Genomic DNA, 23,117 nt, shown 5'->3' on the forward strand with positions numbered 1-23,117 from the left:
CCAGAGCCAATTCCCAAGCATGTTTGTAACATATTAAAAAATGTGCCATGTACAAGTATAATGCACCAACAAAATTTTTGGAAAAAATAAAAAAAGAACTGAGTATGTAAATCAGTGATGGGTACAATCTCCAGGACCAAGAAAGAATATTCTGGGCCCTATTGGGAAGTGGTCATGTAATTCATTTTAACTAAAGACTTGAGAGTGGATATCATGGCAACATCTAAAAAAAAAAAGTTTGAGAAGCAGCATGCAATTTTGTTGTTTTTGTGCTTCAGCATTCATGAAAAATGTTTAGATGAAGCTTACATTAATTTGCACCTTGAGTAGCTATAATAAACATGATCCAGAAACAAACACACAAAGCACCAGTTTTATTAACCTTTGACTACGTGTACCTGTTATGAAAAATAGAATCAAATGGAGTTATTTTGTATGGACAGGTGAGTGTCAGGTGTACTGGGGAAGGAGGTCCTTAAATACATGGTATTCACACCAGAGGCTACTGGGTGTGACCTCAGTTCCCTTGAGTGTAGGATCAGTCTGGTATGTCAGCACCCTCCTGTCTCCAGTCAGCTGTTTCTGTCACCTGTTTCCGCCTGTGCCATCTGAATCATCATCTGGTGCTTACAAAACTTCTTCACATCTCTCTGATAGTTCTGATTCATTGATGTCCTGTTTCACCCCAGAAGGGGTTTATATTGAAAGGATTTGCATAGGCTCCCCCATCTCTCTGTCACTACCTCTATTCAATTTTCTAGAGTAGCACAGTGCAGTTAAGACACACATGTGTCATGGACCATCAACAAGTGAAAAAGGATACATCCTAGCCAAAGGGTTAATTGAAAACAAAAGCTAAATGCAATGTTTTAGAGATAAAACACAATGTATTTGTTATTTTTGGATAGCAAATGATTTTGTAAACAAGATGAAAAAAAGAGCAAACCAGAGGAAAATTAGTGATGAGTTAGACTATGTTAATATTTAAAACATCTGTTTTGTTCAAAAACCCTATAAACAAAGGTTGCTGAGAGCCATGGCCAGTCTGTATGGCCCCTGGCATTTTGCCAACAGTATTGATTGACAGGAGTTCTCCTGGGGATTCCCGGGGATTCCCTGGGAGTTCCCATTGGTTGGAGAAGTGCAGGAGGAGGGATTTCCGGAGGAGATATTTCCGGTGGCTGGTTCCTGGACCAGCTGCGTGGCGTTCGGGAGGAGTTGCTGGTGGAGTTCAAAAATAAAATTTGTTCCCGCTTCAGTGGCTCATGATTTGTGCCCAGCCAGACTGTGGCAAAAGGTAGGGATCCTGTCATCAGGAAGTTTATATTCTTGAGGGCAAGAGGTGAACACACATGTGCAGACTCAAATCATGTCCACACAGAAAGTGGCAAGTGCTTCGGAGAATATGCAACAGGTTAGTGGCACAGAGGTACAAGATGGAGGGAAATATAGCTCCAGGAGATAAATGTTACAGGTTCTTTCTTGCTCTAACCTCCCAGGTTATCTCTTCTGTTTAAACCAATCTGGGATTTCAGGCTTACTCTGAATGTTGACATTGAGTCAGAAAACTTCAGCTCTTCTTATTTGATGATCTTATCATGGTAGCCTGAAGCAGCTACATAAATGTTTGTCCTTTTAGATCGTTCTCTTTGCTTTCCCTTCTTGACTTAAGTTCCTAGTTGATTTGCTAAATCTGTAGAATAACATGAACAACAAAACTGATTCTAGTCACTGTCTACCCTACCCTCCATCAAAGTTAATCAATATTTTGTCTTTACCATGGATTAGCTTTGTGCATATCATATGAATGGAAACATTTCATGAGGTTTCTTTGATGAATCTGGTTTCTTTCTCTCTGAAACATTAATCTGGTCGCTGCATATAGAAGTAAGATATTCTTTTTATTAGCCATATGAAAACTTCATTATTTGAATAAATCATACTTGTAGATCCATTCTAAGTTGATGAACATCTCCCATTTTCTTGACAATATTAACAGTGGATGCCACATGTCATTAACACAAGAAAATAAGTTGTGTCATATATATATTCAGTAAATACTATTCAATAGCCTTTTTCTAAAATATTGTACCCATTCACACTGACAGGCTTGAGAAACAAACACTTGGTACTATCAGAATTTTTCTTTGTTTTGTTCTGTTCATTTTGGTAAGTTTCTAAGAGCATCTCATCATTATCTGAAGAAGATGGGTGGTGTGAATAACCTTTTATGAGTTTATTAGCACTCTGGATGGCTTCTTATATCAACTGCTTGTTCAAGCTTTTTATCTCCTTTCCGTGTCTGTCTTTTTTATTGATTTGCAGTATCCTTAAGAGTATCCTTTATTGTTCTCCTCCTCCTACCCTGTAGTTTATCTTCACTTACTTAATGCTGATTTGATGAGCAGACTCCTAATTCAGGAGTCCAGTTTAAGAGTCTTTCCATTTATGATAGTGTTTCTGTTCATTCTTCAGAAATTCATTCCTCCCTGTAAAATTTCAGAAATATCTCCTATGTTGTTTTTCAAAGTTATTTATTTTGGGTGGAAGGAATATTCCTTCTTTCCCTTCTATAAATATGTACCCATATCTTGAACCCAAGAAGCAGAAAAACTAAAAGATGTGTCTGTGCTCTGCCTGCTGCGCGTAGCCACACACCAGCAGCTAAGCTTCCAGATCCACAGAAGCTGTTGCATCACAGCTGTTCAGGTACTTTTAGAAACTGAAAGCAGAAATGCCTTGAGAAGTAGAGGCTTTCAGTATTTTACAAAAAAGAACAGTGGAATGAGTTTCCTTAGAAATGGAAAAAGCAGTCAGCATATCACCATGATAATCTCTAGGCAACCAAAATCATGTCGACTTAAAGCTGGTCTTATGTTGGAAAGGCTGAGAGCTGTTTGTCAGAACTGAACAGCCCTTGCAGGTGTTCCTGGGACTTGTAGAAGAGTGCTTCTCAATAATACGTATACACACATATGTACACACACACACACACACACACACACAGCCACCAAATAGACTTTTCTGGTGGTGTCTGTGTTCATAGCTGGGACTAAAAACTCCAGGGCTTCAACTCTAAGAAAGCAAAGGTGTAATCCTTCAGTGTAATTCTTTATGCCACAAACCTCTCCTCCACCAACCCAAAGGAAACCAGAGTATTTCTCTTCAGAATATAAAGGATTGTTGAAGTGAAGACAATCAAAATGCAGGGAAACTTTCCTTCTTTTTGTTTGCCTAAAGGGAGGACAGAGATTCACAAAGAATGCATCCCCTTTTCCTGACTAAGTCTTGGATGGAATTTAGTCTTTGCAATGGCTGCTTATTAGCTCAGAGATGGCAATACCAGAAGAATCTTCCAGTGGAGTTTCGTCCCGTAAAGTTGCCTTCCCATAGTTTTCTCAATTCTGAAGCCCAGGATTGCTTTTTCATTGTCTTGTTGCTTCTCTAAAATTTATTGTTCTTTGTTAAAATGTTGTTTAAGGCAGGTTCCCAGTCCACTGTCTGTAGTTCATTCTTGGCTGTGGTTTCCCCCCTGTGATGTGCACTGCACATGTTAATAAACTTGGTTTTTTTTTTTTTATCTTGTGAAACTATCTGTTGGTACAGGAGTCTATATCAGCTATGACCTGATGAGGGGAAATTAGACATATCCCCCTCACCAAGCAAATTAATGTGAAAGACATGTTTGAGTGAGAAAAAAACACCAGAGTACATGGTAAATGACTCAATTTGTAAAAAGTTCATAGACATGATTCTTTGGAAATAGAAATCAGAATTACTTTAGGAGAAGAGGCAGTGATTGGGAGGGGTTTTAGCTCTGTGTTGTATTTAATTCATATATTTAACAGGGGAAAATGAACAAGAATAAATGAAGAATGCCAAGTGTTTACACTGCACATATGGAATTACCACACTGAGCCCTGTGTATATGTATGATTGATATCTGCTAATCAAAAATAAAAGAGTGAAACTCCAAAAATTCAAGGGCTTATGCAGCAAGGTCACCGCCTTCCCATCCCACTCTTCAGTGTCTGTTTCAATTCAACAGGAACAGACAGACAAAGCCATGCAAAGGAGGAAGTGCATTGACCTGGGTGTCAGGCAGCTGGGTTACAGCCCCACTGTCTCAGAGACCCTCTCTTCCTAGAATGAATGGGCACCATCATTTCCCTGGGAGTCACCTGTGAAGCACACAACTAAGAGGAATCCACCAGTGCATTTTCCTGACACCTATAATTTATCAGATCCAAAGATAGCACTACTGGTTCCACTCCCACCACTAACCTATAACCTGAAGACACTCAGTTCCTTCCTTCAACAGAAGTCTTCTGCTTTCCCACCCCCATCCCCACCTGAATGCAGACCTCTTACTGACTTGGACCAACAGGATGTGGTGGAATGATGCTGTACTCTTCCAGGTCTTGGCCATAGAAGGTCCTGGCAGCAATCACTTTCACGGCCCATGGGCACACCACCACTATGCTGTAAATATTTTGGCTAGATTAACAAATCACAAGATATGTTGAGTGCAACCTTCCGAAACTTTCCAGCCCAGCCACCAAATTAGCCACCCCAGTGTTGCTACACAGAGAAAAAGAATTATCTGGCAAAATTCTGTCTGGTCTCCAAACCCGTAGTGTTTTGGGAAATAATAGTCGGTTTGTGTTTTGAGCCAAGTACTGTAATGGACCACTGAGAACTGAAATGTTGGCAAAATATATAAGAAAGTATATGTCCCTTGTCCTTCCAGACAAACATAACTCAACCTCTTCTAATACTGTGCTTTGGACTCTTCCCAGCTTGCTCTGAGTGCCCTCACAGGTGTGCCTACTCCTCTAACCTTTCAAGTTCACTCAAGCCTAATTCTGCCCCAACTGTTTTCAGTGGCTCCCGACCACTGCCCCAAGATCTTCTCTTTGTTAAACCTCCGGTGTCCCCAGCTCTCCACTCTCTACTCCTTCAATGTCTCTTCATTCTCCCCCACTGGGTGGATTGGTCCTTCTACCTTGACTCTCCTCCATGCCTGAAAAAGAGGGTCTTGTGTGAAGTGACCACTGAGAAAACCACCAGCTCCTGTGCACTATTTTTTTTTTTTTTTTTTTTTTTTTTGGCGCTTCGAGGCTTCATTTATTTACCAACTGCTTCTTCAGGGATGGATGCTCCCTAAAAGCAAGTCCTGTACCCTGCTAACTATTTTATCCCCAGTGCAGGCTCCTAGCTGGCACTGAATACCTTGCTACTGGATTAAAAAAAAAAGTAAAGACAAGTAGAAGAGTTCCTTCCATATGGTTGCTCATATATAATTATGAAAAGCATTTAAAATAAATCTTTTCCCTCAGTTAACACAAATTGAGTATCCTTTATCTAAAATGCTTGGTACAAGACGTGTTTAAGATTTTGGACTTTCCTGTATTTTGGAATATTTGCATATACATAATGAGATATCTTGGGGATGGGACCCAAGTCTAAACATGAAATTCATTTATTTTTCATATATACCTTATACATGTAGGCTGCAGTTAATTTTATACAGTGTTTTTAATTTAAAATGCACCTGTGTTTTGACCATAATACATGGTCAGCTATAAAATTTTCTGCTTGTGAAATCATGTCAGAGCTCAAAAAGCCTTAGATTTTAGATAATTTTAGAGTTTGGGTTAGGGTCCTCAATCTGTAGAGCTTTATTACCTGCCTATTTCTGTCTTGTAAAGCTGTGTTCTTGCTGTTCTCTCACTCTAAAATGATAAGAGCTGTTCATGCCTAAAACTAGATCTCAAATGATCTAGCCTCCACAAAGTTTTCTCTTAGTTTTCGAGGGGCAGTTGTCATGTCTCATGCAAGCTTTATATCTATGTTGCCTCAAACCCTTCCATTTATGTTTTTTTTTTTACCTTAGGGCATGTGCTCCTTAAATTCACTTACTCATTCATTCACCACATACCTATTAAGTGCTTAACATGTGCCAAGGATTTCCATTCAGTTACTTTTCAATGCATGCAAATTTTAAAGAGGCTTTTTGTTATAACTTCAAAAAATTTAAAATTCACTGGGGATTGGGTTGAACAATGTTAACATTCTAGACTGCAGCCATTCAAGGACACCTTTCAGTCCTCAAATTCACTAGACCCTTTTGAGCCTTAGCTCAGTTGTTCCCAAGGTTCTCTTAGCATGTCATGCTCTGTGGCCTCCTTCCCTGCCCTGCCTCCTGAGATGTCTCTGTCCTTCAAGATTCAGCTCGAATGTCATGTCCTCTGTGAAGCTTTTCTTAATGCTGTTGCCAGAATTAAAACTTTCCTTTTCATATCATCAGCAGAAAATGCATTTTGAGGTGTTATGCAGCATGCCTCATGCTCTGCTGTCCACAACCGAGGGTCACTATTTTTCGCTTGGATTTTAGATCCTTAGAGGGACCAGTCTCTCAGCTTTTCATCGGCCCTATCAGCCATGCACAGAAACTTTTAGGGCAAATATTGTGTGCTCACTGGTTGGTGGAATGTTGGGGTTCAAGTGTGCAGAGTTTAGCTCCCTCAGGCCTGACACTTTGCAAGAGCTGTGGCTGTGATTTAGGTCAGCTGAGGCAAACCTCAGTTAGGAGGAGGAAACGTTCTCTTCCCCTTATCGCAAGTCACAAGTTCTGCATGGTTTGGCCAAGAGGAAGAAGCTTCCTGCATACTTGTCCTAGGGACAGTACATTCTAAAGAAACAAATGCATCCTCAAGGGAGTAGATAATGTCTACAAAGAACTTTAGGAGGGTACTTATCAAATAAGCAGGAACGATCTGAAGTTAGCTCTGTGTATCCGCTGAGGCATGTTATCTGAGCAATGTGGGCAAAGTGTTATTGAAGAATTGCTTGCTTTGTTAGAAGAAGAATATAAAAGGAACTTGCAAATAAACCTCAGCATGCAGTTGCAATTGCTGCCTTTGCTCTGCATCCCCTGTGTCCCGGTTATTTCGTGACCCTTACCCAGGGACCCGAACGCACTAGACGTTCACAGTGGAAGAATCATAGGTAATTGTTTCTAAAATGATGGTTAGTGCTCCTTCCATTGGGGTTTTTATTGTTGTAGTTGTTTGGTTCAAAAAAGGTCCTTCAGAGAAACTTACAAGAAATGAGCCAAAATCCTAGAGTCACTCTGAGTCATGGTTTTGAGATAAATTAAACTTTGCTCATTTTAATACTAAATTTTCAGCTTGGAGTAGTTCTCATTCACCACTTTTTTTTTTTTTTAACATGTGATGCATGACCTCCAACTGAGCATTCACAGAGAATGAGCAGCTCTACATATGATCTTTCCTTTGTATAAATTTACCCAATAAAAGTCTAAATTGCACCCTTATGTATATAGAGAAAGCACCAATTTAAAAAGAAACAAATAAGTAAAAGGAAGACCAGTAGAGTAGAGGAAGAGGGACAAGGGGAGGGATGCGGGGAGGAAAAGTAGAAATATTGGGAATTGAAATGGAGCAGTTATATCCCATGCATGTTTGAATATGTCAGAATGAACCCCACTGTTACGTATAAATATATGACACTAGTAAAGACATTTAAAAGAATAAGTCCCTTGTTCTCTTTGTTCAGGGAGTCACTGCTTAGTTATCTCCAGTGTGTGCTGCAATTAATAAACCTCTGTTCACTCTTTTATGTTCTGGTTGTGCCTATAAACTTTGCACTCACCAAGGGGTGAATCCATTGTCTTCAGTTACATCTTCACCAACTTATCTGACAAGATGCAAGATGTATGATTTCAAAGTACGTAAAAATAGAAGAGATGCTAGAATCTAATATGCACCCAGTGGAAGGGCAAAAAGTAAAAAGTCGCACCACACTGAATATCAACATTAGGAGAGTCCCACATCACCAGTGAGAATGCAGAATGGTACAGCTGCATTGAAAAACAGATTGGATAAAAAATTGTATGTATACCTACCATACGACTTAGCCATTCTTTGCTTTGGTATTACTGAAGGGAAACAAAAACATACTCACACAAAGACTTGTTCACAAATGTTCATAACAGCTTTTTTTTTTTTTTCATAATGGCTGAAATCTGGAGAAAATTCAAATGTCTATCAATTGGTGAATGGGCAAACATACTGTTTATTCATATGGTAAATTCTACTTAGCAGCAGAATGGGATCTGTTACTGATAAACATTCAAGAGTGTGTATGTCACAGGATTCAGTGTATGTGAGATTCTGGAAAATGTAAATGTAATGTGTAGTGAGAGAAAGTAGGGATGAGGAGAAGATTGACTACAAGGTAGCATGGGAACATTTTGGGGTGATGAAAGGGTTCCATAGCTTGATTGTGGAGCTGGTAGGTATAAAGATAACCATGGGTCTAATTTCACCAATTTTATCCTTAGAATGGGTGCTTTTCATGTATATAAATGCAATAGTTTAGATCTGGAATATTCCCCAAATGCCCATGCATTAAAATTTTAAGAGGTGGGCCTAGTGAAAGATTATATCATTGGGGCCAGGCCCTTAAAGAGGACTGTGGGACCCCAGCCACTTCCTCTCTCTTTCACTTCTAAGTTGTCATGATAAGAGCAGTTTCCTCTGTCATGTACTCCCACCATGATGTGCTTGCCTTTGCCACAAAGTCCAAAAGAAACAGGCCGACTCATCATGGATTGAAACCTCTAGGACTACGGGCCAAAATTACATTTTTCTCTTTACGTGTTGATTGTATCAGACATTATTTTTAAAGGAATGAAAGCTGATAAATACAGTAAGTGATACTTCAATAAAGTTGGTCTAAAAGAAAATGCTCCAGGGCTGCTCTTTTGCAGACTCTTGGCTGAACTCTCTGTGATCCCGTGGAGCTCTGGAGAACCTTAGATTTTGGGGAAAAGCAGGGAGACTCACATATTCTCCTAACATCTTCTAGGTCCTCATTAAGTCTTATTAAGTGGTGTGCAAAGCAGAAGTTGACAGATGAAGAGATCGTCTACCCCACACAATAACCTGGATACATAATGCATTGAAGATCTACTTAGGTTTGCCATAACCCAAATTTTTTGCTTTTATTTAGCTGTTTCCAGGGTCCTTGGAGGAGGATGGGATAGCAAGAACTTCAGAGTGGTCTATCAGAAAATGTCTCTATCAGTTTCTCCTGCAGTTACCTTGGAAGAAATGTACAGGAAAAATCACCTTTTGTGGGAAACTGGACTTGTTGACCTTGAATTTACTCCAAAGCCCCTATTCTCTATGTAGTGACTCAGAATCCAGGTAGGTTAGTATGTGGGAGTTATAGAAAAAGACCTCCTTTCCAAAATAGAGACCAATGTAAGGTTAACTACTTGGCCACACTTGGAATACTAAGTCCTGATAAGCTGGATGAATGAATGAGCTGAATAGATAGAAAAATATAAGGATGAGCAGCAAGTTCAGAGAACTGTGGAAGCTACAAGGAGAGCATACACCTTCCTTGTGTCCTTAAAAGTTTATGGAGATGTCCAGCAGCAAGATTCTGAGATGGAGAAACACACTTCAAAGGCACTAAAGAAAAGGGTCTGCTGGAAAATAAAGCAAAACTTGAAACCGACTCTCCCTGTTGTGATTTGGATATGTTTCCTAATGTTTCATGAGTTGGAAGCTTGGTCCCCAGTGTGGTGGTATTAAGTGGTGGTGGGACATTTAAGAGGTAGGGCCTAGCAGGAAATTGTTACTGGCCCTTCCTGTTCCACTTCAACTTCCTCTCTTACCATGTTATCTCTCCCTCTCTCTTGGGCTCCTTTCATGATGCCATCTGTTACACCCCTTCCAAGAGCAAGTGGTATGCCATTTGGACTCAGCCTCCCAAACTGTGGACTAAATGAAACTATTTTCTCTATAAGTCACCCAGTCTCAAGTATTTTGTTATAGTAATGACAAATATGACTGATACCCCCAGCCCATATTGCTATTCTTTGAATCAATCAAAGCTATTGCAAATAAATTCCATAATAAATTTTTGGAAATGCAAGCTATGCATTTATCTTTCAGTTTCTGAAGCCCCTACCTAATACCCTTGTCTGCCCAGAGAAGGAGGGATAAGAATAGCTGGTGATTATCACATGTTCTAGTAGTCAGATACATTGAGCGCCACACCCTTCCTTTTAACAACATAGATCCCAAGAAGTAAACATGAAATAAGAGTCAGTTTTCTGTCCTAAGGAAATGAGTTATTCCTTGCAAAGCAGGGTTAGTAGCAAAGTAATCACGAAACACACTCTGCCTGGCTAAAAGCAAAGTAGATTTCAGAGACAGAAAAAGTAACAGGCTTCCACAATTCAATGGTATCCAATTTTTTCTTGTATTTTACTTTTAGGACAGGTCTTGCATGAATCTGTGATTTTTTTACTCTCATTTTTCTCCTCTTGTTTTTCTCCTTCAAATTTGTCAGTAGCCTTTACATTTGTGATGAGACTGAGAAGTGAAGAGACAGAACTGCAGGTGCTGCCTGCTCCTCTACAAAGCCTCCTCTCCCCGCCTTCCTCTTTTTCCTCTGCCTCTCCCCCTCTCCTGCCTGATCCTCCCTCTTCTGCCTCTCCCTCCCCAGTGTGCCTCCTCCTCCTCTGCCTTCTTCTTTACCTCCCCTACTCTCTGACTCTCCCAGGCCTCCTCCACCTCTACCCCTCCTAGACCTTTTTTTTTTCTTTCTTCTCTTTCTAACCTTCCCTACTTGGTCTCTCCCCTTCCTCCTCCCTTTTCTGTAGCAGAATATAAGACATCATTTTTTCTTAAAGCTTCTTGAAAGACTTATTTCATTACAAGGCAATGTGGAAAATTAAATTGGGGGTGAAAGATTTTTAAATTTGATTTGATTTTTCCTTTTAGAAAGCACTTTAACAGCTTCTCTGTGTGGGGAAAGACCAGGGAAATTCACCCTGGGAAAAGGGGATCATGCTCCACAATAAGGTCACAGGACATCTTCGGGAAGATATTGTATTTTAACTCATGTTTTACCCCCACACTGGTGTCCTTGGAGGAAGAAGAAGAGAAGAAGCCTAACAAAAACTACCTGGGAAAAAGAGACCCAGCAGCCTAGCCCGTGCCCACAGGCAGGATTTCAGGGAGCAAGCATCAGTAGGGCTCAAATCCACTTATGTGAAGGCTTAATATCAAATGGTAATGCAAATCAAGCAAAACTTGAATTCTTTTCAATATCGCTCATTTTCTTGTTATTTGTTTGTATGGACTTCTAAGGTATTATGCAATAGGATGGTCACAACCAATTCTCTAATTCTCTAGCTATCATTCAATTAATAATTTTGTACTGCAGGTGCCAACACCTTTTTGAGCTACATGGACAGATTCTGTACAATCAACTAACAATTTTGTATTGACAGATTATTTTGTAAAGCTAGTTCATGTGTCACGTATGACCAACCACCATGACTCTCAAACCTGAAGAAAATAAGTGTTGTGTGAAGGTCTCACTTTGATGAGAAGGAGCATTAGGATCAATCAGCTGTTGTATGGGCAGGCACTGGGCACTAGAGGGGTTTCAGTGAGAAGGTACAGAGTGGATGCTGAAGATATGTGACAGGTCACAGGTGTTCAGCAGCATAGAAGAATCCAAACACTTTGGGCTTCATAACTGTCCATCATTTTCATTAACTGTGCAGACCAGGGAAGATGATCTGATTTCTCATTAGGCAACAATCTACTGGTCACAATGATCTCCTCATCAGGACAAGTTGAGGATTAAAGTCATCACATTATAGGGGTACATGCACACCTATGTTTATAGAGCACAATTCACAATAACCAAACTATGGATACAGCCTAGGTGTCCATTGATGTATGCATAGATAAAGAAAATGTATATATACACAATGGAGTTTTTTTCAGCCACAAAGAAAGATGAAATTATATCATTTGCAGGAAAATGCATGAATACAGCCTTTATTTTACAAAATATTTTTAGTTGTAGATGAACAAAATGCCTTTATTTTATTTATTTATTTTTATATGGTGCTGAGGATCCAACCCAGTGCCTCATACACCCACACAAGGGTTCTACCACTGAAGTAGTAACCCCAACCCAACACAGCCATTATTGTAAAACCATTTATGATTAGCAAAGCTAGGAAGTCAGGTTCCATTTCTCCATGAATATGACAGCATTGCACTCAAAGGAAGTGAGAAGCAGAGTCAGGACCTGAAAAAAATGTGAAGGTTGGGAAACAGGGCATCATAATGGGCTATTATGTCAAATGTATTTAATTCCTGTCTTTCTAACCATATTCAGAAAATAGCTACAAGACTAATAAACAGAGAACTGAAGGAAATAGGTAGATGATACCACAACAGAATCTTGGTAGAATACTGTTATCATATTGTAATTACAGAATAAGGAAAGAACATTTTAAATAAGATACTAGAAGCACAAACTATAATATAGAAACTTGATGAAACTGAAAACACTAAACTTAATGATTGGGGCTTAATAAAATTATTATATGAAGACAAAATAACAGGAGATATTTGCAAAGCCAAACAAATAATCAAACACACACACACACACACACACACACACAAACAAACAAAAAAAGATGAGATTTGGGCTCTCAGTTTTAAGATTGAAGCATATAAACTTTGCATTTGTTTTATTTGTGGAAATTTTTCAAAAAATAGAAGGCAGATTACAAACAGAAACACAGAATCTACTTCCTGCAAAACAAGGAGGAATTTAACCATTCCCCAACTCCAGATGGTTGGAAGGGCTACCAAGAGCAGGGGATAGATTGCAGGGATACATTTGGGGAAATGCAGAGGGAAGATGCAGAGGGAAGATGCTTAGCTTTGGATTTCAAAATTTAATCTCTTAAATCTGAGAGGTATGCTTTAAGATTGGAATTTGCATCCCTTTGTTGTTCCAGTTAAAACTGAGTGTGTTGCTAATTGAGGGAAGTTCTCTGAACTTTACTGCCAGAGTCAGTGTGGGGGGGCACGGGGCTGGGGGGTACAAAATAAGGAAATCCATATTTGAAGAAGTCGTCTTCCTGGGTGGCTAGATAAGAGAATGGAGACTCTCTTTGGTGACCCAACTTCCTACCCATGATCTTTTGTGAGGAGCAAATTAAACAAGCTCACAGAGAATCTTTGATTGTAAAAGAAACCACAACTGACTTGAGAGGTGGTTCTACAACTTTCCATGTTTAAACAATTTGCCAATAAATGATCTAGAAAAACATATACCTGATGCAAAAATGAATCATCACAACAAAATCAGTAGAGTATCTGTAAAAAGATGGTAAGAACAAATAATGAGGAAAAAGAGTATGAAAAAGCAAACTGCAAATGAAGAAAATATACAGAAAACGGTTTCTATGGAAAAACATTTATAACCATTAATTTTTGCTATTGTATATGAAAAGCAAATAACAACAGACAAAAACCTTGAAGAAGACTTCATATGTTCAGAACAAGAGCAAAAAGCAGAAATAGAAAAGTTGAGGAAAGACAGGAGAAAACAAGAGAAGAGAAATCTGAATGAATGGGATGGGAGTCTGTAGAGCACAGTAAAGCAGTGGAAAATAAAACATGACGTTGTCCTGAAATAACAATAAGATTGGAGGGAGCACCGGGGAAAGTAGGTATTGCAGAAAACAGTGAAAGCCTAGAAGAGAAGAAGGAGACAATTAACCATGTGAAGTCATAAAGAAATAAAGAGTTAAAAGTAGTCATGGCAAAAGATGTGAAAGATAGGGAAGAGCACCAACGCAACGTACCTGGAGTCGGAGAAAAAGAAATCCAAAGTAGTGAAACAGTAGGAACATTTAAAGGCATGATTCATGAAAATATTTCTGAAACAAAGAAATGAATAAAAGAGATTTTTTTTTGTATTACAATGAACCAATGAGAATTGACTCAGAATAATTAAAAACCAAACTTCTCTAAAATGAAGAGTGTAAATTTGGGAGCAGCCTGTTGACGACAGTCAGCCTTGAAGGAGAGTTTAGATTCAGCCTGGCCTCGGAGTCCCTTACTGCTACACCACGCTAGAAAATGGAGAGCGTTCCCTACAAAGATCCTCAGACAAAAGGGACGATTGAAATCTACCTGCCATGTCCCTGTCCAGCCCAAAGACAACACACATGCTGCAGGGGAGAAAAATCAACTCTTGAGAATTTTTTTTTTCCTATTAGCTAGTTTTAAGAGTCCCACCAAGTGAAAAACTTAAGCCAGTCAGGGAAATAACTAGATAATCAAGGAAATATTTGTTAGTGAAAACTGAACTAATTTAGCCATGGAAACAAAATTACAGCAACGATTGAAAATAGTGGGATGGATTAGAATATAGATGTCATAGGGTCTGACAATGGCATGGTGGCCTCATTAACAAAATATAGGGAGAGGAGAAGAAAAGGGAGATGTGCTCATATTCTCATATTCGAACACACATAGGGGAAATTCAAGTATATTTAAAATGGCAAATAAAAAAATTCATGTGTGTTTTTATTGATTGAAGGAGACAGAAATCAATTAAGATCAGTGAGCGAAGAAGGAAGATGTTAATTATATCATTGCTAATAGTTGGTAAATTAATAGGTGTTATCCAAAAAAAGATAATTAAAGGTATTATGTAAAGTTATGTTTATAAAGGCATCCCACTGACATGAAATACAAGTCTTTTTATAATTAGAAAAATATGGAAAATGAAAAGAGACCATATGGAAATAATTTTAAGTCACAAAAATAGATAACATAATATAAATGACAGAACTAAAAGTAAATGTAACTGTCATTTTAACAAGTGCAAATGGGCTAAAGTAATCAACTAAAATAAAAACCCAGCTTTATTCTGTGATGAGACATGAATAAAATTAGTGATTAAAATCTGAATATAGAAGTGTGTGCAAAGCTGTAAGCTAACCTAAGTATACAAGGAAAGCAGGTAATTAATCTTAACATCAAATTAAATTGACTCCATGTCAATTTAATTGTTAATCAAGCCAAAGGAGGGCACTTCAAAAGGCTAAGGGATGAAGTACACAGTTTGACAGATATATATTAACATAGCAACCACATTATTAATATGAGAACTACAAGAGGCTTAATGAGAAATAGATACCAGTAGTGGGAGTCTTCAAAGTATATCTGCAATGTAAGACAGACACAGGAGACTTAATTGGTAAGATTCCGCTACTTAATATATTGAAATATGTGCTCTGAAAAAAAAATGGAATAAATGCTTTTAAGTGCCCATGGAGTAGTCATGAAAAGTGATGATACAATTAATCAAAAAATAAAAAGATGACTTTGATAAAGTCTAAGAATCAGAGATATAGCCATTGTCTACTCTAAGAAAAGCTGACTTTAATAGCATAATGACAAAGCAAAGAGTTCTTACCATTTGGATTTTAAGGTGCTTTCAAACATTACTGGGTGAAAATCAAAGAAAAATGTCAAGATTATTGTAAATAATACAAAATAACAGCCAAGATGATAATAATCATTTCACACAAGGAAATGCATGTGAAAGGCAGCAGTGCTGCCCACCTCAACACCTAAGCTACTGAGCCTATTACGCAGGAAAAGAAATCCAGCAGCATTATATACTGGGGAATGGCCACTGCATTTTCTCCTCCCATAGACCTGGAAAATCTCTGCTTCTGTAGCAGTGGCTTTGTGTCTCTGTGTTATTTCAATTTTTACTTTCACCAAAACATTAATTAGCTTTGTCATCAGCCATCTTGCAGAAAGCAACAAACATTTCTAATGAAGGAAATGTTTTCAAGAACATTCCATTCTCACCCAAACAAATCACCTACTAGCCTGAATAGATTTCCAGTATGGATGAACAATCCCTTTGGAGCATTTTGTTCTAACTGAAAAAAAAAAAAAAAACCTATGATAAACACCAGAGAGAGCAGATTAATTGGAGTCATAGTTGCGCCCTGTGTGTTGGGTACCAAGAGATCTGGAAGGTCACATCCCAGAGACAAGGCCAATTCAGGGGCTGCTACCTTAATTGGTTTTCTGGCAGAAAGTCATTGGCTGGGCTGCCTCTCCTTCATCACCTGAGGAATCAGCTTAGCCTTATCCCTTGTCCTTGTCACTTGAATGTGAGTGATGTGTCTGCTGGGCCAGCACAGGAAACCACTCAGTGACCCTGGGTGTCAAGATCTTCTGTGAGCCTTGGAATTGGCTTCCTGGAAGGGAAATTTTAAAAGATTTTTCTCTGTCTTTGATTTGAGTATTATCTTGGCTCATCTAAATTGCTTGTTCTCATCTCCAAATTGGTCTCATTCCAAAATTGTGTCTCTTGGGGGGGTGGCAGAGTTTCAGATTACTCAGACTTTTCTTAGTCTAAACTCTAGATTAACTGTAATTATTCAGTTTTCAATAAAAACAACTTTGTTTTTCATGCTCTTGGTGGGATATTTGGGATGGAGAAGGGATAGAAAGAGGCAGGGAGACTAGGGAGTGGAGGCCAGGAGAAAGTAGTAGGCAATTTCCAATTAATTTTCAACTGTATTTTGTAGTGGCATTGCACATAGAATTCATCATGATCCAGATACATGAACTAAAGAGCCCTTTTGCACCCTTTGGTATTTCCATGACATTAACTTCACACACACTAATTGAATGGATGTCTGACTGATGCAAGTGGTGGAGCAGTTAACCTTTATTGGAGATCTTGGGACTATGCAGGCTGGAATGTGAGACATGTCTCAGTGGGGCCAAGCAGGGTTCTTGACTCTTAGGGATCCTACAAGCTTGTCCTCATGACTGACCATGCCCAGGGAGCAAAGTACTATGTCTTGCCCCTTCTTCTGGTTAATGAGAATCTGAGAACCTATTTCATTTATCTTACTTTCAGGATCCATCATCTAAAGTTCATCTGCCCCACTTTCCAGACTTCAAAACCCACACGTAGGGAAAAGCCTGATTTGGCCACCCTCCTCCCCCACCCCTGCCTGTAACACTCCCTCACAATGCAAGTCAATCCCCACAGGCAGAGAGGCACAGGCCCACACAACTTGGTGTAGGAGGAAGACACTGTAAGCACCATACCTCCATTCCCCCCTTCTTCTTGGTTGGATCATTCCCCTCCACAATGGTAGCTTTGTACTTCAAACACAGTACCTTATCTTTCTGCCTGAGGTCTTTTTCTAACCAAGGAAGCTTACTGGGCCTGAGGTCCACGGTCGGCCTGACTGGGATGTTAACATCTCCAGGTTCAGCCCTTGAGTAACAAGAACCGTCATCCCAGGTTCCTTGCTCCCAGGGGATGCCATCAGATTTTCAGTCTATAGTACTTCAGAGGCTCCTCAGGTATGTAGAATTTGAGAAAAACTGCCCGCATGATCCTGATTTGGAAACGGTTTCCTCTAAGTTTGACCTGACAGTACATATGTGCTAATCAAGAGTTAAAATGAGCAAACATGATGAACAGATTTGTCAAAGTACAGAGTTGGTCTTAATGACACATGCAACCTACAGGTAGAATATTTCATTCGGAAAGAAAGAAAACTCTCCTTGAAAGTATAACTGTAGAGTGATGATTCTGAAATATCAGCATATAGAAGAGCTCCTTGGAGAATTTGTTGATAGTCAAGTTCTTGGGCCTCAGATTTGAGTTTGGGAGCTCTGGAGTGGCCCCAAGAACTTATATTTTAAACAAATTCTACCATGATGAGGCTGATATTGCTGGTTCATGGGCCACAGTTAAATAACAGAGGTAGAAAAATCTCCTCCTGATTGTCACCTGTTTACAGTTTATCTCCATAGTGGCATCCTTTAATTCAGTGACATCCAACCATTTTCACCTTTGACCTGTAGTGCACTTCCCCCGCCCCTTGCCTGCCTGTTCCCCTCCAGTCTCCAGAGCCACTGTCTTCCAGGTGGGGCCCAAGAATCTGAATTTCAGTAAGCCCTCCAGGTGGTCCTGATCCAGTTTGTGTAAGTCCATTTCGAGCTGCTATACCACAGACAGATAATTAATAACAAACAAGAATTTATTGACTCCCGGTTCTGGGGACTGGGAAGTTCAGGATCAAGTCAGTGGCATCTGGCAAGGGCCTAACATGGTGGAAGGAATCCAATTGGAAGGGCAAAGAAAGGGTAAGAGAAGACAAAGGGGGTTGAATATGTTCTTTTGTAAGGAACCCACTCTGGCAGTAAGGGGTCTACTCCTGTAATGATGGCATTAATCCATTCATAATATAAGATCCCTCATAACCTTATCACTGTTTGGAAGTCCCATCTCTTAATACTGTTATGATAGCATGACACTTCAACAAGATCTGGGGAGGGGACAGATTTTCAAACCACAACACAGCTTATGTGTGAAACCCTCTCATCTACAGGCTTGTTTCTGTGAAATTCCACGTATGTACCCAAGGAAGCAGAAATTATTTTTGTAGCCAGCACCTCTTTGGCTTCTGAGAGATTTCACTCCTGCAGCAGAACTTCACTCCTTCTTCCTCACTGAATTGTCCCCATCAAGCACACAGAGACCTATGTCCACAGAAGTCCATTGAGTGGATTAACTGCTGCTTTTGGCTCAGTTTAATAGATCAGGAGGAATAGGATAAAAGACTCCAACTTTCCTCCAGGTAGGAGATCCCTGGGGTTTGTATAGAAAGATGGGAATATTGTTGCAGTTCCATTTGGAGTCCCTCCAGCTAGTGCTGTCCCCTCTTTGGTTGTTTGAAGACATGATTTGACCTTACTAGAGCATCCACATGATATTCATTAGTACCCATGGAAGCAGGATGACATAACCCACTTTGATACAGTTTCCTCCAGTTAGTTTCCTTTTCCCCCCTCTTTATTAAGTTCTCTTTGGATCCTTAGAAAAAATATCACCACAGTTTGAGATTCTCCCTTCCTTATTCCCGACTGCCAGGGGAATTGTTGAGCATATCTTCTCAGTTGAGCCTTGGGCTTCTGACAGCCACTGGCCTTGGTTTTCCTTAAAGATAAAAAAGTTTATTGGTGCATTATAATTACATATAATAGTGGGTTTCGTTGTGATATATTCATTCAAGCACACAACATAATTTTTTTTGAATTTTATTTCCCAGTAATTCCCTTTTCCCTCCCACAGATGATCTTCTATTCTACTTTTCTCCCTTCCATTTTCATAAGACTTCCCCATTTTTTTCCTCTTTAGATTCTACATAGGAGAGAAAACATATGACCCTTGACTTTCTAGTTCTGGCTTATTTCACTGAACATAATGTTCTCTTGTCTAATACATTTTCCTGAAAGTGACACAATTTCATTTTTCCTCATGGCTGAACTGGCCATGGTTTCTTGTCATGCTGACTTTGTGGTTTCTGCTTTCCATCATCAATGCCTCTCTCCTTTTGCCAAATCCAGACAAGAGTATAATTAATTGGTGATATTATTCTATAACCACGGACTATGCTTACTTTGAATGGAGACAACCCATTTTTGTGATTGACTTCATGATTTCTTAGCTGTGGGAATATGGCAAGCCACTTAGCCCTTCTGAGTCTGCTCCATTACCATTTAAACATAAGACATAATTGTAACTGTGTCTCACAATTAAATGAGCTAATGGGGATAAAATGCCCAGCATAGAATGAGAGCCCTCTAATTATTCTTTATTATGATCAACATCATTATTATTCCTATTTCTAGCTACACATTTTAATCTCATCTCATGGTAATGAGAATCTGCCCACTCAGTTTTTATTGGCATGGACAGATGGACTACACATATTAGAAATATCCTTTAGGAAAATGGATAGCCAATGTTCAAGAAGATTTATTTAAAATTAGGGCCTTTCAGTGCTCCTTTCTCTCCCATCCCCAGGTCTCAGTGATGCTTAAAGTTGAACTCTGATGATTACTAGCATTAAGCTATGTCTTCTGGCATTAAGAGGTCATCTTGCCAGATGCCCATGAAGGCCGCAGACACTGAAGTCTTTACATGTGAATTGCTTCTTGGGAGATAACTCTCCTACCTGCTTTGGCATTCAGAGTACCACCTTGGACAGGAGCTCCCACATCTTCTGAGAAGGTGTGATTGTTATTGTCCTTAATAACAATCAAGTTCCACATTCCATTGATAATCCTCTCTTATTTGATCTTAAGCAGTCACGCAGAAATCTACTTAAGAGACATGAAGGATAATTATAACATACATTTGAGAAGTGTGGCCTGAGCATATTATTTACCATGCACAATATAAGAACCACCAGGTGAATTTGGAACCTTAGTCTAGGTTGTGTTTGGTCTCTATAACAGTTATTTTTTTTTAAAGAGAGAGTGAGAGAGGAGAGAGAGAGAGAATTTTTAGTATTTTATTTTTTAGTTATCAGCGAACACAATATCTTTGTTTGTATGTGGTGCTGAGGATAGAACCCGGGCCGCACGCATGCCAGGTGAGCACGCTACCACTTGAGCCACATCCCCAGCCCTATAACAGTTATTTAAGTGTTAGAATTTTGCATTTAGAAAACTATTTCATTTCTTCTTTGAGGATGATACATGAAGATTTTGAAAAGATATTTTCCTTGAGTCTTAAAAAACAAGTTATAAGCTATATCATGCTTGATCTAAAATCCACTGTTAGTGGTTTTTACAGATTAATGAGTTTACATTCTTTAAAGACCTTACAGTCCTCTACATTAAAAATGCAACCAAACTGCAGATTATTCAAATCAATCTTAGAGGAGGATGTGACAGATACTATGCAGGACCTATATTATATAAGTGCTGTTTAACAGAAACACAACACATGTTGAATATATAACCTTAAATTTCTAGTAGCTACATTAAAGGAAGTTTAAATGAATTTTAAGAATACTTTTCATTCTCTTTTATTGCTGAGTAATATTCCATTGTATATATATGCCACATTTTTTATCCATTTATCTATTGAAGGGCATCTAGGTTGGTTCCACAGTTTAGCTATGGTGAATTGTGCTGCTATAAACATTGATGTGGCTGTGTCCCTGTTGCAGATAAATGGATGGAGTTAGAGAAGATAAAAATGCTAAGTGAAGCTAGCCAATCCCCCAAAAAATCAAATGTTGAAGTTTTCTCTGATATAAGGAGGCTGATTCACAGTGGGATAGGGAGAGGAAGCATGAAAGGAACAGACAAACTCTAGATAGGGCAGAGAGGTTGGAGAGGAAGGGAGGGGGCATGGGGTTAGAAGTGATGGTGGAATGTGATGGACATTATTATCCAAAGTACATGTATAAAGATATAAATTGGTGTAAATATACTTTGTATACAACCAGAGATATGAAAAATTGTGCTCTAAATGTGCAATAGGAATTGTAATGCATTCCACTGTCATATATATATATATATATATATATATATATATATATATATATATATATATATATATAGAATACTTTTCATTTCATGCAGAATATCCAATACCTTATTATTTTAATGTAATCAGTGTAAAAATATTAAGGGGCTCTATAATATTCTTTTCATATTTAGTATTCAAAATCCAGTGTGCACTTCACTGCACAACACTTCTCAGTGTGGACTGGCCATGTTTCAAGGGCTCAGTGATCACATGAGACTTGAGCAGCAAAGTTTTACAAGAAATAATTATCAGACATCTCTTTGTTTCTTGCAGTAGTCACTTCTCAGTTTGTCGCTTGCTCCCAAAAGGGTTCTCCAGACTTGATGTTGCTGCAGGCAATGGCATTTTCTGCTTCATCTTTCTGGAACATTCTGTCTACCACTGTACTCCCACCTCTTGTTCCAATCTAAGGTCAAAAGTCCTGGGAAGTTTTATACTCTGGCTTCCAGGTCATTTTACTTACTGTCTTATTTGTACCCTTAACTTATGTCTATAAGTCCAGATCATTTAATTTAGTATCTTATTTCATTTATTCGATTTTATGTCTTTCTCTCTGCTATGAGTGTTTTAAAGACATAAACAAGTATATCATGCTTACATTCCCAGTAGATATAAGTACTATCATATATTACTGCTGAATAAATGACTCTAGATCTTAAACTCAGGACCAGGAAAGCTCACAGAGAACCCTAATGGAATCTGTTTGTGAAGATTGTTGGAAAGGCTAAATTAGGTTCTGGTTGCACCCAATGTAATGTAACTATATTGTTGAATCTTATTAAATAATAGTAAAATAACAATCTTTATTTTTTTGTTAATAATCTTTCTTCATCTTCTTTAGACATACCTGCTAATGAGCCTACTGATTAATTAACTAGAAAACAACATGAATTTTTCTGAAAATAAATGTAGTTTTTAGACAATATAAGCAGATTCTGTAAAAAAAAAATGAGGAAAAGATATGGAAATCATCTTTTTTGGACTATGGGAGAGGCAAGACAGGGTGTGATGGTCCACAGAGTTAATACTGAAAAATTTTAAGGTTCTAACTTTATGTTGAGTGGTATGTTTTGTGTGAAGGGTCTAAAAGTAAATCATTTCAAATCTATTGCCCTGTACTCAACATTAATGCATGTTATAATTTGTGTGTTTGTGTGTGTGCGTGTGTGTTTATGTTTCTGGGAATTGAACTGAGGGGAGTTCTGCCGCTAAGCTACATCTCCAATCTTTTTTTTTTTTTGAGACAGGGTCTTGCTAAAGTGATGAGGCTGGTCTTTAATTTGCAACTCTTCTACTTCAGCCTCCCCAGTAGGAGATTGCAGAAATGTGCCACCACATTCACTGTGTTCTGTTGTACTTTTCTACTGATGACAACTTGTGATGATTCACATCTTACCCTTCTATTTGATTAATTCAAATTTAATTCAAACATTTTTTTGTCTTTCACTAGCATTTTTTTTTACATTTCCCCACAATTCTTACTGGCATTTAGCCAATTTTAAGCTTTTTAAGGCTTGTAAAATATTAATGATTAAATATCTATTAATCTATGTGTAGGCTATCTGTTGCTGCAAAACCATTCTAATACTTGCTGGTTTAAACACAGTCATTATCTTTCAGACCTCCTCAAGTTGACTTAGGCTCAGCTGGGTGGGGTTCCTTAACCACTTAGGGTTCCTACTGTGGTTATAGTCAGAGGGTGGCCATGGCTGCAGGTATCTTGGATATCTAAGGGCTGGATATCTAAGGTGGCTGACAGATGAAACTGGCTCAGCTGGAAATTTGGCTGGGGTGGATCACTCAGAAATCTA

This window comes from Callospermophilus lateralis, chromosome 3 (genome assembly GCF_048772815.1).
Source record: "Callospermophilus lateralis isolate mCalLat2 chromosome 3, mCalLat2.hap1, whole genome shotgun sequence".
NCBI lineage: Eukaryota > Metazoa > Chordata > Mammalia > Rodentia > Sciuridae > Callospermophilus > Callospermophilus lateralis.